Source organism: Mandrillus leucophaeus, unplaced genomic scaffold (assembly GCF_000951045.1).
Source record: "Mandrillus leucophaeus isolate KB7577 unplaced genomic scaffold, Mleu.le_1.0 Scaffold116, whole genome shotgun sequence".
NCBI lineage: Eukaryota > Metazoa > Chordata > Mammalia > Primates > Cercopithecidae > Mandrillus > Mandrillus leucophaeus.
The window spans coordinates 1,647,815-1,665,463 of record NW_012099876.1 but is presented as its reverse complement, the minus strand read 5'-3'; positions in this window follow the sequence as shown (position 1 = coordinate 1,665,463).

The window sequence follows — 17,649 nt, the reverse complement described above, 5'->3', positions numbered from 1 at the left end:
AACCCAATTGTGTCAGATGTATCAACCCATCCAGGTATACGCTCAGAGTTCAGGCCAACATTTGGCCAATGTCTGCAAAGTCTGGTTAAATAGATTATTTACTTTTTTGGAAGCTGAAAAAGAGCTGAAATATGGTTTGAGTTTTTGCGTCAAATGTTTTCTTGAAAAATCAGAGACTTTACTGCTGTAAAATGTCCAGTGATGGAGTAAGAATATACAAGAAGGCAGCTTGTTTTTCAGCAATATATATGCTTTTATTAAAGCATCAGGAACTCATATCCTGTATTATTCTTGAATCATTACTGGTGGTTACGACCATACTATTAGCATAATCAAAAGAATGTCAAAAAAGAGAAGGCAGGGAAGATTCTCCTGAGGTCATTATTGCTTGATAAATTTGGGGTGTTTGACTGTTCTCTAGAATTGTGAACCGAAAAATATTGGGTTACTTTGGACAGGTAAAAACTTGCCATTTCATTATCTCAGAGTAACAATGATGGATCCGGAACCTGAGTTGTGGGGTCGCTCATGGCAAGAGGCAATTGAAAAGATGGGAACAGATGTTAAACTTCCTCTTACTAGAGACTGCATCTGAACAGCCAAACCGTTGAAACAGAGCAATCAATTGAACACCACCAAATTCTAGAGGAAAAGATCACAAGTGTCAGACCAAAAAAAAGCAGTTTTTGTTGTTGTTTTGTTTTGTGGAGATCAACACTGTAATAAAGCTCAACATTTTTCAGTGTTCAGATGACTTAAAACAAGAAGAAAAACAACATGTTGATAACTTTTATGCAATTTACAAGTGATTACGGAAAGTGCAGTCATGTTTACTAATGGAAAAAGAAAAGAAAAAAACGTATTTATTTTTTAATGAGGACAAATAGAGTCCTGGCCAGTTAAAAAATTTCTACTAATGAGGAATAACATTCTTTGTAGAAAATTAGACATAAATAAAGCACAGGTAGTAACAAATAAAACAACAGCAACAAAAGTAAAACCCAAACACATCATGATTCTTGCTTAAATAATTACTGATAAAATATATCTAATCTATATAGTACTTCTAAGGGTTTTTATGCACATATGTTAAATATATATTTAAAATATTAAAAATATTGAGTAGATAAATTAAGTAGATCTTATTTTGTACTGTATTTTATGCATACTTTTTAAGTTAGTATATGATGTTCATGTCATATTTTTCTAAGCCCATTACTTCTGGTTATATCCTATTTTATTATAAAGATACAGCAACTGACTTTTGAGTAAGAACTTGCTGTTGAATACTTAGGTTTATTGGCCATTCGAAAAAATTAATAAACACTACTATGACAAATCAGCTTGTAAATTAAATGTTACATAACTATGTAATTTTTCTCCTCAGGAAGAATTCTTGAAAGTGTAAAGCCTTCAGTGACTTCTCATTGGCTATAGAATAAAGTCAGGTTTTCTCACTTGGGCTCATATTTCTTCCACTCAGTTCCAGTCACACTGGACATATGATTAGTCTATTCATTGAGAGTTTGGCTTTCCTCCAGCTGGGCACCTAGTAAGAATGCATTTCCTGGGCCCTTTTGTTGAGGTCCCATGACTAGCCTTATTATTATTTTTTAAAAATTATTTTTTTAGTTACATATTAGATGTATTTATTTATGAAGTACATAACATAGTTTGATACAGGCACACAATGCATAATAATCACTTCATGGTAAATGGGCATCTGTCCTCTCAGGTATTTATCTTTTTTATTACAAACAATCCAGTTATGCTCTTTTAGTTATTTTAAAATGTGCAATTAAATTATTTTTGACTATAGTCATACTGTTGTACTATTCAATGCTAGATCTTATTTTTTCTTTCTAAATCCTTTTTGTATCCATTAACCATTCGTACTTCCCCCACACCCTCACTACCCTTCCAAGCCTCTGATAACCACTCTTCTACTCTCTATCTCCATGAGCTCAATTGTTTTAATTTTTAGATCTCAAATAAGTGAAAATATGCAAGGTTTGTATGTCTGTGCCTGGCTTATTTCACTTAACATAATGACCTTTAGGCCTTTTAGCCTTTTCGTCTTACCGTGGTGACTGATAATACTCCAGACAAAGGCTGATTTATCAAATGGATCCAGAGTGAGAGGAATGATCAGCAGAGCTGATTAGAGCAATGTCAATTCACAATTGCTATAAAATGTGAGTACAAAATAAAACTTTGGGCCACACATGGTGGTTCATGCCCATAATCCTAGCACTTTGGGAGGCTTAGGTGAGCAGACCACCTGAGGTCAGGAGTTCGAGACCAGCCTGACCAACATGGTAAAACCCTGTCTCTACTAAAACCACAAAAATGCTGAGTGTGGTGGCACACACTTGTAATCCCAGCTATTTGGAGGTTGAGGCAGGAGAATCAACTGAACCTGGGAGGTGGAGGTTGCAGTGACCTGAGATAGTGTCATTGCACTCCAGCCTGGGTGACAAGAGTGAAACTCTTTCTCAAAGAAAAGGAAAGGAAAGGAAAGGAAAAAGAAAAAAGAAAAGGAAAGAAAAGAGGGAAAGAAGGAAGGAAGGAAGAGAAAGAGAGAGAGAGAAAGAAAGGAAGGAAGGAAGGAAGGAAGAAAGAAGAGAGAAAAAAGAGAGAAAGAAAGAAAGAAATTTTGGTAGTTTAAATCACTGAAATGTTAGGCTGTTAGGCTTGTTTATTACTGCAACATAGCATGGCTTACCCTGACTGATACACTGACCTTTATATGCTTCATTCCTTTTCCTTCTTTATATTATTTGTACATATTATTACATTTGTCTGTCACTTCCCTTCATTTACTAGTAAATATTTACTTACTCAATTCTTTAAGGTTCACTGCACTCTAGGAAATTTTGCCAAAATTCTGGGACTGCCCAATTTACCTTTATTATAGGCATTTTTAAGTCCACATAAATCTTTCTCAGTGCTTGCCAAAATGGCAGTTTTGCATTGTTTACTTTATTAGTATGCCTTTTTTTGGTAATGTGTATCTTGTCTTACAGATCATAATCACTGTAAGAGGTAGATATTTTACAAAGTGCTTGGCACATAATTATCACTCAATAAATTATTTATTTAATGAATAAATAAACATCAAGACACATTTCTAAGTTTTATCATTTTCTAGACAAATTGATCTCTGAAAACACTTCATACCATATTGCATGAAAATGACCACTCCTCTTAACCTGTATCAATAGCTTGCGAAATAAAAAGATCTCATTGCTTATTGTTTTAATTTTAATTTCTTTCAAAGTATGAAATATTTTTATTGCTTCATTTGTTGTTTATATTTCTTGTGGCCTATTCATATTTTTTGCTCAATTTGAGTTGGGTTTAAATCACTTATAATTGAAAGGGTATTGAATGATGTAAAATACTGAAGCAATTCAGGTTTGTTCTGCTCTGTGGATATTGCGTGTCACATCTTTCTGGGTATCTCTTCCTTTCTGACTTTTTCCAGAACATTCTGAGTGTGAAAATCACTAACTTGACAATATCAAAGGTATTGAGCAGCTAGTAATAAGGAAATATTTTTATTCCTAGTCCACTAATTTTCATTCTGCAGAATGTTTTTAAGAATCCCATGAGGAGACCCAGATAACTAATAGGACAGTATTTGGACTGTGAAGGTATTATCAAGTCACTAATACTTTAGAACTCTGATAATAACTATCTTGTCTAGCTGTCAGTTCACCAAACGAACTAAACTCAGTCATGTATACACAAACCAAAACCGCACAAATAATAGCCTAATTTCTGTTACGATACGTAGGACATGGCATAATGAGATCAATTGTAAGCTAATTGTTTTCTATTCTCTGGACCCAGATAATTCAAAGTATGAATAAACTCATTCAAAATAAATACGTTTATCTATGCTTTGTGGTTCCCACTTCTGGTCAAATGCATTCTTTTATTTTCCTATAAGGGTTTCCTCTACAAAAAGTCACAAAATAAGTTTTCTATTAAGATTTTTCATCTTTAGCCTTAAAATATAAATCCTGTTCTCTTTGTAGGAAGAGCTAATTTCAGGTGCATTCTATTTCCTAGTGAAAATGCTCTATATTTATGTATGTGTATATATATGCACATATATATTTATATATATGTCAAAAATGTATATACACACTTCCTAATTTGATCCTGACATTCACATGAAAATTCTAGAGGGCCAACTTTGCAATGTTGAGCTTCATTACAGTGTTGATCTCCACAAAACAAAACAACACAAAAACTGCTTTTTTTTGGTCTGACACTTGTGATCTTTTCCTCTAGAATTTGGTGGTGTTCAATTGATTGCTCTGTTTCAGTGAAGCAAACTGCATTTCCAGATTTAGAGTGCACCATCTGTTATAGTGGTATGTTGAAGGAATTATTAATAAATATCTCATATATGTTGTGCATTGTTTCAGAAAGCAGATACCTGCAGAGAGGACCAACACCAGTGTCCACTAGATTCACTGAGCTGTCTTGGTGTCTGAGTTTCCCACCTTGTCACAATCATGATATCCTTTGCTTTGTGTTGGGCTGGCCTACAATATATTACTGTTCTATGTACCACACACATGTGCCACAGATGGTCATTTTTAATTTCAGAACTCAACTGTAATAAATTCAGCACATTCATATTTGGCTAAGATTAAGTGCTGGGAGGGTATCACGGAAAACTCATCAGTCAAGTCCATCTCTAACTAAGCAGTGGTGATTCCATTTCTACAAAATAAATCTTTGTTATTCTCTCTCCTCTGCCTCACAACCTATTTTCTTTCTTTGCAAGGAAGATGTAAATCGAATCCACACGCTAACATTTGCTTTCAAGCTGTGCAAAAGAACTCAGGGTTTTGGTATTTCGTTTAAACAGACCTTTCTGAGGGACATGCTAATAACTGTGAAAGTCAGAGTGGGTCCTGGGTTTCTTTTTGCTCTTTGTTTGGAATCTGCATTTATTTTATTTATTTTATTATATTTATCTAAATCAAATTAGAAGGCAGCTGGATCATCAGCAGCAATTCTAGTGGAATCACTCTGTTGAGGGCATGATCTGATTTCTGTACTCAGGTCAAGAAAGAAGACAACGTCTTCAGATGGGCATGTGTTGCAAAAATATTAATACCAGATAAAATTGGACAAAACAATCATGAAGGAGCCCACAGAGATTAATATGTGATTGTTAGGGATGTGAGAGAGTGAGAGAGGGTGACTAAGGACTAAATGAGGTACATATGAATAGGGTTGCTGGAAAAGATGAACTCTCAGGAACACTGAGAAGAACATTATTTAGGTTTGGAAAAGATTTTTTCACCATGGAGTTTCTTCCACCTCCTTGCCTTGAATATAACCTGTGATTCCTCAGAGGGCACTTCTTTCCTTGTAAGCCTCTTAAAGCAGTGACATTTCTTTTCTCTGGCTCTATGTGCCTCTGAGTTTGCAGGTGTGTTGGTATACACCTTACTTCTCATTGCCACTTTGAATTTATACTATCCTGGCATAGGACCTTCTCCGTCCTCTGATTTTCTCCTCTAACCAGATCTTGGTCACTCCTTTCATTTATCAAATACTTGGGCAACTGGCCTATAGATTTCTTCTTCATCCCAATTCTTTATCTTCCACATATCTTTCCTTGTACTCATCCCTTCCAAGTTGCCTTAGCTGCCCCTTCCCACAGTCACTCCTTGAACTTTGTCTGGACCTTGAACTGCTCAACTTTCATGAATTCTCAGTCATACACTAAGCACAATGTAGTCTCCTTCCCAATTTTCTGTCCAACTTGAACTATGGTCCACTGTCATTATTCTCTCTCTCAATAGACCCCTATCCATTCTTTCTTTCAATTCACTCATTTTTTTCTTTATTTCTCTCCATTTAAATCTTATACTCCCAAATTTATTATTGCAATAATATTCTTGCCAGTAACCCAGCTAGCACTGGCTCTTTTGTTCATATTTACATTGTAATATCTTAATTTTGACCCCATTTAATTGCCATCTTTGTGTTTACATTTGAACAAATCCACATGGCAGATATGCTATGCTATTTCATGAATTACACATTCTTGGTCACCAGTCTCAATAGTTCCATTTTCCTGGCCATTTTATTATGATCTATGGTCAATTTATTCTTTTTACTCTTCATGAAGGTCATTTCAAATAAACTCCACTCTTCTCAATGTCTAACCCCTCTTCTCCCTTAGTGTCAGATGATATCACTTCCAGTTAAGTCCTATCCCTCTAGCTGGCTTTTGTATCTTATCTTTTCCAGTCATTTTATTAACTTGGATTATTTATCCTTTTCTCCCTTAAATATTTAGCCTGGATCCTTCCCATTGTTTTTTGAATAGGCTGAACTTTCCACATGAAATATTAATTAAACAATCTACCATCCTCTAGCTACAATCCTATATCTTTCTTTTCACTGTCTGTAATTGTTAATTTTGTGTGTTAACTTGGCTAGGCTATAGTAATCAGTTGTTTGGCCAAACACTAGTCCATATGTTGCTGTAAAGGTATTTCGTAGATGTGATTAACATTTACAATGAACAGACTTCATGTAAGGCAAACTACCTTCCATAATGTAGGTGGTTCTCATCCTATCAGTTGAAGATCTTAAGAATGAAGATGGAGGTTTCCCAAGGGAGAAGGAATTATTTCTCCAGACTTTAAGATAGACATTCTACCTGAGTTTCTAGCCTCCAAATTCAAGACAGCCACATCAACTTCTACCTGAATTTTCAGACTGCCCACTTGCCTACGGATTTCAGACTTACCAACCTCTATGACTATGTGAGCCGATTTATTAAAAGCTCTCTATCTCTAATATTGTGTATATATATATTATTAATATTATATTATATATAGACACACACAGAAAAGCACACACACACATACACACACACACGCCAATGTCACTTTCTCAGTGAGAACTTTCCTGACCATACCGTTTATGATTACAACCCCTTTCCCTTGTAGCACTTCCTGTGTTCCCTGTGTATAAGCAGCTGCTTATATTTGTTCAGTTAGTGTCCTCTGGTATGATCACATAAGCTCCTGGAAGACAGGACTTTTTTTTTCCTTTTTTCATCGTCCTGTATCCCTGTTATCTAGAACAATTCATAAAATCATTTTATTTATGAGATGAATAAGTGAGCAAATAATGAATCTGACTTTTACAATAAAAAAATCTTTATGTAATACTTGTATGGTATGCGATAATGTATTTTAAGTAGCAGTTTGTATTACTACTGAAGTTTTATTAGATTATGTAAATTGAATCTTTAATAGTCTTCAAATCCAAACTGTATAAATGTTATATCATTTAAACTGAGAACAGATGCTATTTACTGATAAAAGTAAAATTATAGAATTACAAAATTTAAAAATGGTTATAAAATTATAAAATTAAAAAGTATGATTGGTTGACAAGTAAATTTAAAATGGCATGCTATATCATGTTTTGTTAGAGGATAGAAGCTCGTTACAATATATTTTGAAATGTAGTTATATATTTATGTCATCATAAATACAATCACTTTTGTGATCTGATTTTTGGAATATTCCCTTTTTGCAACAGGAATCAGCTGGTATATTGTTCTAAAAAGTGTGTTTATTTCTAAGTTATAAGAGATATATTTTCTCTTTTTAATCATAAATTTTCTAAGAGCTAAAGTTATTCTGATTTGGTCTGCAGGAATTTTATCCAGAAGAATGAAATGTCCTGATTTAGTGCTGGTCATTTTGAGAAAATTTATATAATTAGTATAATTTATGTGATCTCTCTATTATAATTGATGCTTTTTAGCAATCAAGTCCTAGACAGGATATTTCTCACCTTCCTGTGAACTCTCATGATATTTTGCTGACACTTCTAAAGGACAGCCCACAGTATACGTTAGATTTTTATTGTCTTATATCCAACACAATGTTACAGTCAACATTGTGGGGACTGTATTAATTCCTGACATACAATAGCTACTTAGTAAGTGCTTCTTGCCTGAATGAATGAATGGATGAGCACTATCAGAATAGGTGTTTAACCATCCTAACAATAAGATTGCTATAATTTCAACTTTATATTTTCATTTTAAGCAAATGTGCTCTTCAGTGGGTTATAGAAAACATACTTCACTGTTTATCGCCTACTCCCATTCCAATAATGTTATGCTTACTTGTCTCCCTCCTGATAGTCCACCAATGATTCTGAAACCATGTGATGACTTAGATCCTTGCTATGCAATGTGTGATCCAGTGATAAGCTGCATCAGCATCCCCTACAAGCTTGCTAGAATCACGGACCCTCTCCAGACCCTACTAAATCAGACTCTGCACTTGACCAGGATCCCAAAAAGATCTATAAGATCCCAAGCACATCAATACTTGAGATACTCGAGAAGCACTGCTCTGGATCAATGATTTTCCTTTCCTTCCTTCTCCTTTCCCATCATCTTTCCCCGCTTCCTCTTTCTTTCTCAAACAGAGCATTTTTAAAAATAAAAGTTTATAGAGAACTTGGTATATGAAACTGTTTTTTTTTTATTATTATTATACTTTAAGTTCTAGGGTACATGTGCATAACATGCAGGTTTGTTACATATGTATACTTGTGCCATGTTGGTGTGCTGCACCCATCAACTCGTCAGCACTCATCAACTCGTCATTTACATCAGGTATAACTCCCAATGCAATCCCTCTCCACTTCCCCCTCCCCATGATAAGCCCCGGTGTGTGATGTTCCCCTTCCCGAGTCCAGGTGATCTCATTGTTCAGTTCCCCACCTATGAGTGAGAACATGCGGTGTTTGGTTTTCTGTTCTTGTGATAGTTTGCTGAGAATGATGGTTTCCAGCTGCATCCATGTCCCTACAAAGGACACAAACTCATCCTTTTTTATGGCTGCATAGTATTCCATGGTGTATATGTGCCACATTTTCTCAATCCAGTCTGTCACTGATGAACATTTGGGTTGATTCCAAGTCTTTGCTATTGTGAATAGTGCCGCAATAAACATACGTGTGCATGTGTCTTTATAGCAACATGATTTATAATCCTTTGGGTATATACCCAGTAATGGGATGGCTGGGTCATATGGTACTTCTATGAAACTGTTAATGTGACATTTTATTCCTACAACTTCCTGTATGAATTCAAATAAAAAATCACTTTTAAAATAATATTATAAATAATAGTAAGGTCATAATGATATGTTTGATATTGGTTACTGGCTTTTATGGTTCTCAGTTATAGCATTTAATTCATTAAATGTGTCAGCATTCAATTTATTTATATTATTTGTTTTGATTAAAAAGTCAAGAAAATTCCACTCATTTGAAACCATAATTACATGTATTAACTTTTTTCTTTTTTTGTTAAACCTTGTTTTATACTGTTAAGATTAACTGAACTGAAAACCTGAAGGTGAATTATTAGGGCACTATTATTTTGTTATAAATTGCAAACAATATCTTATAATTGGTAGCATTCCTTATTGTAATTGTAAAAGTCAAACAACAAAAGGCCAAAACGTATCATATAAAGGTAATGCAGTAATATGCAATTATTAAAATATGAGGGACTGCTATATGTGAACTTATTATTAAACAACTGCTTTGACAGAAGCTTCCTTTGAGTGATAAATGTAAGCCTTTACTGAGGCTTGAATATAAGATACAGGAGCTAGTGCTGTAGCCCCTTGATCTTCAAATATTGTCTGGGTATAACAACATCAGTATTGCCTGGGAACTACTCAGAAATGCAGAATCTCAGGCTCTCCCTGGAGAACACTGAATCAGAATCACTGAGAGTGGGGCCCAGAAATCAGTGTTAACAAGTCATCTGTGAGATCTGATGCAGTTCCAATTGAGGGGGTGCTGGGGTACAAGTCCATACACTTGGACATTGTAACTATATAAATATATATAGGCCAGAGGTGACATAGAGGCCAGTTCAGAAGCCCTAGGGTAGTCCAAGTCTTAATTAATGATTCATTTATAAGCATTTTAAATATTTGTAGATAGAAGGTAGAAGGAGATGCATTTAAATTTCATGTAAAAGAAATTCTTGAATGCAAATGATTATTCCAATATATCCACTTTATAGTATAAATTAAATATTTGTTTTGATTTTATAGTAATGTTTTACAAACAGATAATTATATTTCAAACAGAAATGTGGATTAAAATGTCTGGAAGTCCTGAGATAAAATCCCACCTCTACTGTGTAGTTGGTCACAATTTGCTGAGACAGAAAGGAAGAAAGAGACAGTTAAGACTCTGGGGTCTCTGGAAACTAGGCAAATGGTATTAGATAAGAAGAAAAAACCTCTGGCTAAGAATGTGGAGAGATAGGGAGCTTCTAGGCTGAGGCAGGGAGGAATTACATACTTAGGAACTATAAGCCCATTGGTATGGATGTAGGGTTTTGCAGTCTGATGGACAAAAAAATGTCATCTTCTTCTCTTTTGATTTTTAAACACTTTATTAAGATTTAATTCACTGCCGGGCATGTTAGCGCATGCCTGTAATCCCAGCACTTTGGGAGGTCGAAGCTGGCAGATCACTTGAGGTCAGGAGTTCAAGACCAGCCTGGCCAATGTGGCAAAACCCCATCTCTACTCAAAAACAAATATTAGCTGGGCATGGCTGCAGATGCCTGTAATCCCAGCTACTTGGGAGGCTGAGGCAGGAAAATCACATGAACCCAGGAGGTGGAGGTTGCAATGAGCTGAGATCATGCCACTGCACTCCAGCCTGAGTGACAGAGTGAGACTTGGTCTCAAAAATAATAAACAAGAAAATGCTGAGAGATTTTTTTGTCTCCACCAGGCCTGCCTTACAAGAGCTTCTGAAGGAAGTAGTAAGTATGAAAAGGAAAAATCATTACCAGCCACTGCAAAAACATGCCAACATGTAAAGAGCACTGATGCTAGGAAGAAACTGCATTAACTAACAGGCAAAATAACCAGCTAACATCATAATGACAAGATCAAATTCACACATAACAATATTAACCTTAAATGTAAATGGGTTAAATGCCCCAATTAAAAGACACAGACTGGTAAATTGCATAAAGAGTCAAGACCCATCAGTGTGCTGTATTCAGGAGACCCATCTCACCTGCAAAGACACATATAGGCTCAAAATAAAGGGATGGAGGAATATTTGCCAATAAAATGGAAAGAAAAAAAAAAAAAAGCAGGAGTTGCTTGCAATCCTAGTCTCTAACAAAACAGACTTTAAACCAACAAAGATAAAAAGAGACAAAGGACATTACATAATGGTAAAGGGATCAATGCAACAAGAAGAGATAACTATCCTAAATATATATGCCCTCAATACAGGAGCACCCAGACTCATAAAGCAAATTCTTAGAGACCTACAAAGAGACTTAGACTCCCACACAATAATAATGGGAGACTTTAACACCCCACTGTCAATATCAGACAGATCATTAAGACAGAAAATTAACAAGGATATTCAGGACTTCAACTCAGTTCTAGACCAAGCAGACCTAATAGACATCTACAGAACTCTCCACCCCAAGTCAACAGAATATACATTCCTCTCAGCACCATGTCACACTTATTCTAAAATTGACCACATAATTGGAAATAAAACACTCCTTAGCAAATGCAAAAGAACAGAAATTATAACAAACAGTCTCTCAGACTACAGTGCAATCAAATTACAACTCAGGATTAAGAAACTCACTCAAAACAGCACAACTACATGGAAACTGAACAAACTGCTCCTGAACGACTACTGGGTAAATAATGAAATTAAGGAAGAAATAAAGAAGTTCTTTGAAACCGATGAGAACAAAGACACAATGTACCAGAATTTCTGGGACACAGCTAAAGTAGTGTTTAGAGAGAAATTTATTCCACTAAATGTCTACAGGAGAAAGCAGGAAAGATCTAAAATTGACACCCTAACAACACAATTAAAATAATTAGAGAAGCAAGAGCAAACAAATTCAATAGCTAGCAGAATACAAGAAATAACTAAGATCATAGTGGAACTGAAGGAGTTAGAGAAATGAAAAACCCTTCAAAAAAATCAATGAATTCATGAGCTTTTTTTTTTTTTTTTTTTTAAAGATTAACAAAATAGACCACTAGCCAGACTAAGAAAAAAGAAAAGAGAGAAGAATCAAATAGACACAATAAAAAAATGATAAAGGGGATATCACCACTGATCCCACAGAAATACAAACTACCATCAGATAATACTATAAACATCTCTGTGCAAATAAATGAGAAAATCTAGAAGAAATGGATAAATTCCTGGAAACATACACCCTCCCAAGACTAAATCAGGAAGAAGTCGAATCCCTGAATAGAACAATGACAAGTTCTGAAACTGAGGCCATAATTAATAGTCTACCAATGAAAAAAAAAAAAAAAAAGCCCAGGACCAGACAGATTCACAGTTCAATTCTACCACAGGTACAAAGAGGAGCTGGTACTATTCCTTCTAAAACTATTTCAAACAATAGAAAAAGAAGGACTCCTCCCTAACTCATTTTATGACGCCAGCATCATCCTGATACCAAAATCTGGCAGAGACACAACAAAAAAAGAAAATTTTGGGCCAATATCCGTGATGAACATTGATGCCAAAATCCTCAATAAAATACTGGCAAACTGAATCCAGCAACACATCAAAAAGCTTATCCACCTTGATCAAGTCAGCTTCATTCCTGGGATGCAAGGCTGATTCAACATATGCAAATCAATAAACATAATTCATCATATAAACAGAACCAATGACACAAACTACATGATTATCTCAATAGATGCAGAAAAGGCCTTTGATAAAAATCAACACCCCTGAATGCTAAAAACTCAATAAACTAGGTATTGATGGAACATATCTCAAAATAATAAGAGTTATTTATGACAAACCCACAGTCAATATCATACTGAATAGGCAAAAGCTGGAAGCATTCCCTTTGAAAACTGGCACAAGACAAGGATGCCCTCTCTCACCACTCCTATTCAACATAGTATTGGAAATTCTGGCCAGGGCAATCAGGCAAGAGAAATAAATAAAAGATATTCAAATAAGAAGAGAGGAAGTCAAATTGTCTCATTTGCAGATAACATGATTGTATATTTAGAAAACTCCATCGTCTCAGCTCCAAATCTCCTTAAGCAAATAAGCAACTTCAGCAAAGTCTCAGGATACAAAATCAATGTGCAAAAGTCATAAGCATTCCAATACACCAATAACAGGCAAACAACCAGATCATGAGTGAACTCCCATTCACACTTGCTACAAAGAAAATAAAATACCTAGGAATACAACTTACAAGGGATGTGAAGGACCTCTTTAAGGAGAACTACAAACCACTGCTCAAGGAAATAAGAGAGGACACAAACAAATGGAAAAACATTCCATGCTCTCATGGATAGGAAGAATCAATATTGTGAAAATGGCCATACCACCCAAAGTAATTTATAGATTCAATGATATCCCTATCAAGCTACCATTGAGTTTCTTCACATAATTAGAAAAAGCTGCTTTAAATTTCATATGGAACCAAAAAAGAGCCCGTATAGCCAAGATAATCCTAAGCAAAAAGAACAAAGCTGGAGGCATCACACTACTGCAAGTATGTGTGACTTGTAGCTATACTACAAGGCTACAGTAATCAAAACAACACAGTACTAGTTCTAAAACAGATATATAGACCAATGGAATGAACAGAGGCCTCAGAAATAATGCCACACATCTACAACCATCTGATCTTTGACAAGCCTGAGAAAAACAAGCAATGGGGAAAGGATTCCCTAGTTAATAAGTGGTGTTGGGAAAACTGGCTAGCCATACGCAGAAAACTGAAAATGGACCCCTTCTTTACACCTTATACAAAAATTAACTCAAGATGGATTAAAGACTTAAATGTAAGACCTTAAACCATAAAAACCCTAGAAGAAAACCTAGGCAATACCATTTAGGACATAGGCATGGGCAAAGACTTCATGACTAAAACACCAAAAACAATGGCAACAAAAGCCAAAATTGACAAATGGGATCTAATTAAACTAAAGAGCTTCTCCACGCAAAAGGAACTATCATCAGAGTGAACACGCAACCTACAGAACGGGAGAGAATTTTTGCAATCTATCCATTTGACAAAGGGCTAATATCCAGAATCTATAAAGAACTTAAACAAATTTACAAGAAAAAAAAACAAAAAAACAAGAAATCTCATCAAAAATGGGCAAAGTATATGAACAGACACTTCTCAAAAGAAGACATTTATGTGGTCAACAAACGTTTGAAAAAAAGCTCATCATCACTGGTCATTAGAGAAATGCAATTCAAAACCACAATGAGATACCATTTCAGGCCAATTAGAATGGTGATCATTAAAAAGTCAGGAAACAACAGATGCTGGAGAGGATGTGAAGAAATAGAAAGCTTTTACACTGTTGGTGGGGGTGTAAATTAGTTCAACCATTGTGGAAGACAATGTGGCAATTCCTCAAGGATCTAGGACCAGAAATGTCATTTGGCCCAGCAATCCCATTACTGGGTATATACCCAAAGGATTATAAATCATTCTACTATAAAGACACATGCACACCTATGTTTATTGCAGCACTGCTTACAATCGCAAAGGCTTGGAACCAACCCAAATGCCCATCAATGATAGACCGGATAAAGAAAGTGTGACACATATAGACCACAGAATACTATGAAGCCATAAAAAAGGATGAGTTCATGTCCTTTGCAGGAGCATTGATGAAGCTGGAAACCATCATTCTCCACAAAGTAATACAGGAACAGAAAACCAAACACTGCATGTTCTCACTCATAAGTGGGAGTTGAACAATGAGAACATGTGGACACAGGGAGAGGAACATCACACACTGGGGCCTGCTGCCAAGTCTGTCCCACAGACTCTGGCCAAGGAACAGATGACAGTAGTACTCAGACACAGGTGATTGTGAAAGGGTGGGCTAGGGGACTGCCGGCACTGGTGGCCGAAGACAGTTAGCAGTCCCCCTAAGCCAGTGATGTTCACATTTATTTAGTACAGATTTAATGACAAAGGCTTGGAACAAACACAATTTGTGGGTAATTAACATTGTTGACCCCCTGAGTAGAGAGCAATCTTGCATGTGAATGATCAAAGGTTGATTTCTGGAGACAGAAGTAAACAAATTTGTCCAGATCAGTTCCTTTACATTCCCTTGTTATCTTGCCTTTGCTCTCAGGCTCCAGATAAGAGAATTTGACTGCCTTCAGCCATAATTTCCTTCTAAAGCTTTTGCAAAACCTCCTGGCCTTTCAAGAAGGTTTGCATCTTTCCTGTAATTTCTCCCACCACCCTGACCAATCTCCTTCAGTGACCTGTTGGTGAGTGGGGTGCTAGGGGAGGGATAACATTAGGAGAAATACCTAATGCAGATGACGGATTAATGGGTACAGCAAACCACCATGGCACATGTATACCTATGTAACAAGCCTGCACATTCTGCACATGTATCCCAGAACTTAAAGTATAATAATAATAATAGTAAATGAGATCCTGTCATTTGCAATAACATAGATGGAACTGGAGCTCATTATGCTAAGTGAAATAAGCCAGGCACAGAAAGACGAACATCACATGTTCTCATTTATTTGTGGGATCTAAAATCAAAATAATTGAACTAATGGACATAGAGAGCAGAAGGATGGTTACCAGAGACTGGGAAAAGTAGAGGGAGGTTGGGGTTCCAGGAAGGAGATGAGGATGGTTAATCAGGTACAAAAAAATCATTAGAAAGAATGAATAAGACCTAGTATTTGATAGCACAATAGAGTGACTATAGTTAACTATTATTTAATTGTACATTTAAAAACAACTAAAAGAGTATAATTGCATTGTTTGTAACACACAAGATAAATACTTCAGGGAATTGATACCTCATTTTACATGATGTGATTATTACACATTGCACACCTGTATGGAAACATCTCATGTTCCCCATAAATATATACACCTAGAATGAACCCACAAAAATAAAAAAAAGTTTAAAAAGTTTTTTTAAGTTATATTTTATTTTTGTTTAGCATATAAAAATTGTACAAAATTTTGGGGACAATGTGATGTTCTGATACATGTATATATTGGGTATTAATCAAATCAGGGTAATTCATTATGGTTTTTATTGGTGTTTCCCTAACAACTAATGTTGTTTTCACGTGCTTATTGCCATTTGTATGCCTTCTTTGGAGAAATACCAGGCACATCTTTTGTGTTTTTGTTATTGAGTTGTAATAGATTTTGTATATTCTCAGTACAAGTCCTTTATCTTCTATGTGATTTGCCTTGATGAAGTATGATTTACCTATTTTTGTTCCTTTTTTTCTCTTGTACTTATGGTGTTATATCTAAGAAGACTTTGCCTAACAATGTCAAAAAAATTTTACTTCTATATTTTCTTCTAAGGGTCTCATAGTTTTAGCTCTTATATTTAGTTCTAGGATTTATTTTTTGCTAACTTTTATTCATGAATTTTCTTTAGTACTCCTATCAAAAATCAATTGACCATAAACGTAAGGATTTTATTTCTGGACTCTGAATACTAAGCCATTGGTTGATATGTTTATTTTTATGCCAATACCGTGCTCTATTATTTTTGTAGTTTTGTAGTAAGTTTAGAATCAGGAACTCTCACATTTTTCTTCTTTTCAACACTGCTTTGACTATGTTGGAATCTTTGGATTTTCATAAGAATTTTAGGATCCATTTTTCAATTTCTGATGGAAAGCCACCTAGATTTTGTTTATTTGCATTAAGTCTATAGATCTGCTACATTTTCTTATATGATTGTAAGTAGCCTCTGCATGTCAGTGAATCCCAAATCTCTGCACTTAATCTGTATATATCTTAGGAATTCTAGACCTGTATATATGACTACTTGGCTAGGTTTGAAGCACCTCAAACTTATCGTACTCTTGATGTTTTTCCTCATCACCTGGACCTCCTCTAGCTTTCTCCCTCCCAGTCAATGGCACTCCTGTTTATCTAGTGGATTATGCCTGTGTATTAGTGCAAATTGCCTTGGCTGTAGATGATTTAGACATAAGAAGTTTCATTTTTCTCTTGGAAATAAAGGCTAGAGGTATGCAGGCCTGGGATTACATAGTCCAAGTTGACAACTAAAGTTACAATTTCACATTTTGTTTCTAGATAGAAGGGTTTAGAAAAAAAAGAGTAAGGTCTTGATGCCATCCTTTAAAGGAAACACGTCAGAAGGCCCCAACACTTCCACTTATATTTTATTGGTCAGTGGTTAGCAAGATGCATGACGATATATAGCTGAAAGTGAGACAGAAACACATAGATCTTATCTGGATCTCTCAGCACATCAAATAAATTTCAGGTTCTATCGTTAAGAAGGAAGGGAGAAGGTGAATATTGGGATAGGAAATCAGTGGACTCTACCACTGCTGACATTTTTACAATCAACCTGTAAAAATCTTTTCCTTTTTTTCCCTTTTCATCCAAACTGTCAATAAATCGTGTTCAGTTTACTTTTCAATACTATATTACATAAGTTCACCTTTGATCTCCAATGCCCTTATATTCAAGCTATCATCATGTTTGCTGGCAGCAACAACTGGCTATTTCTC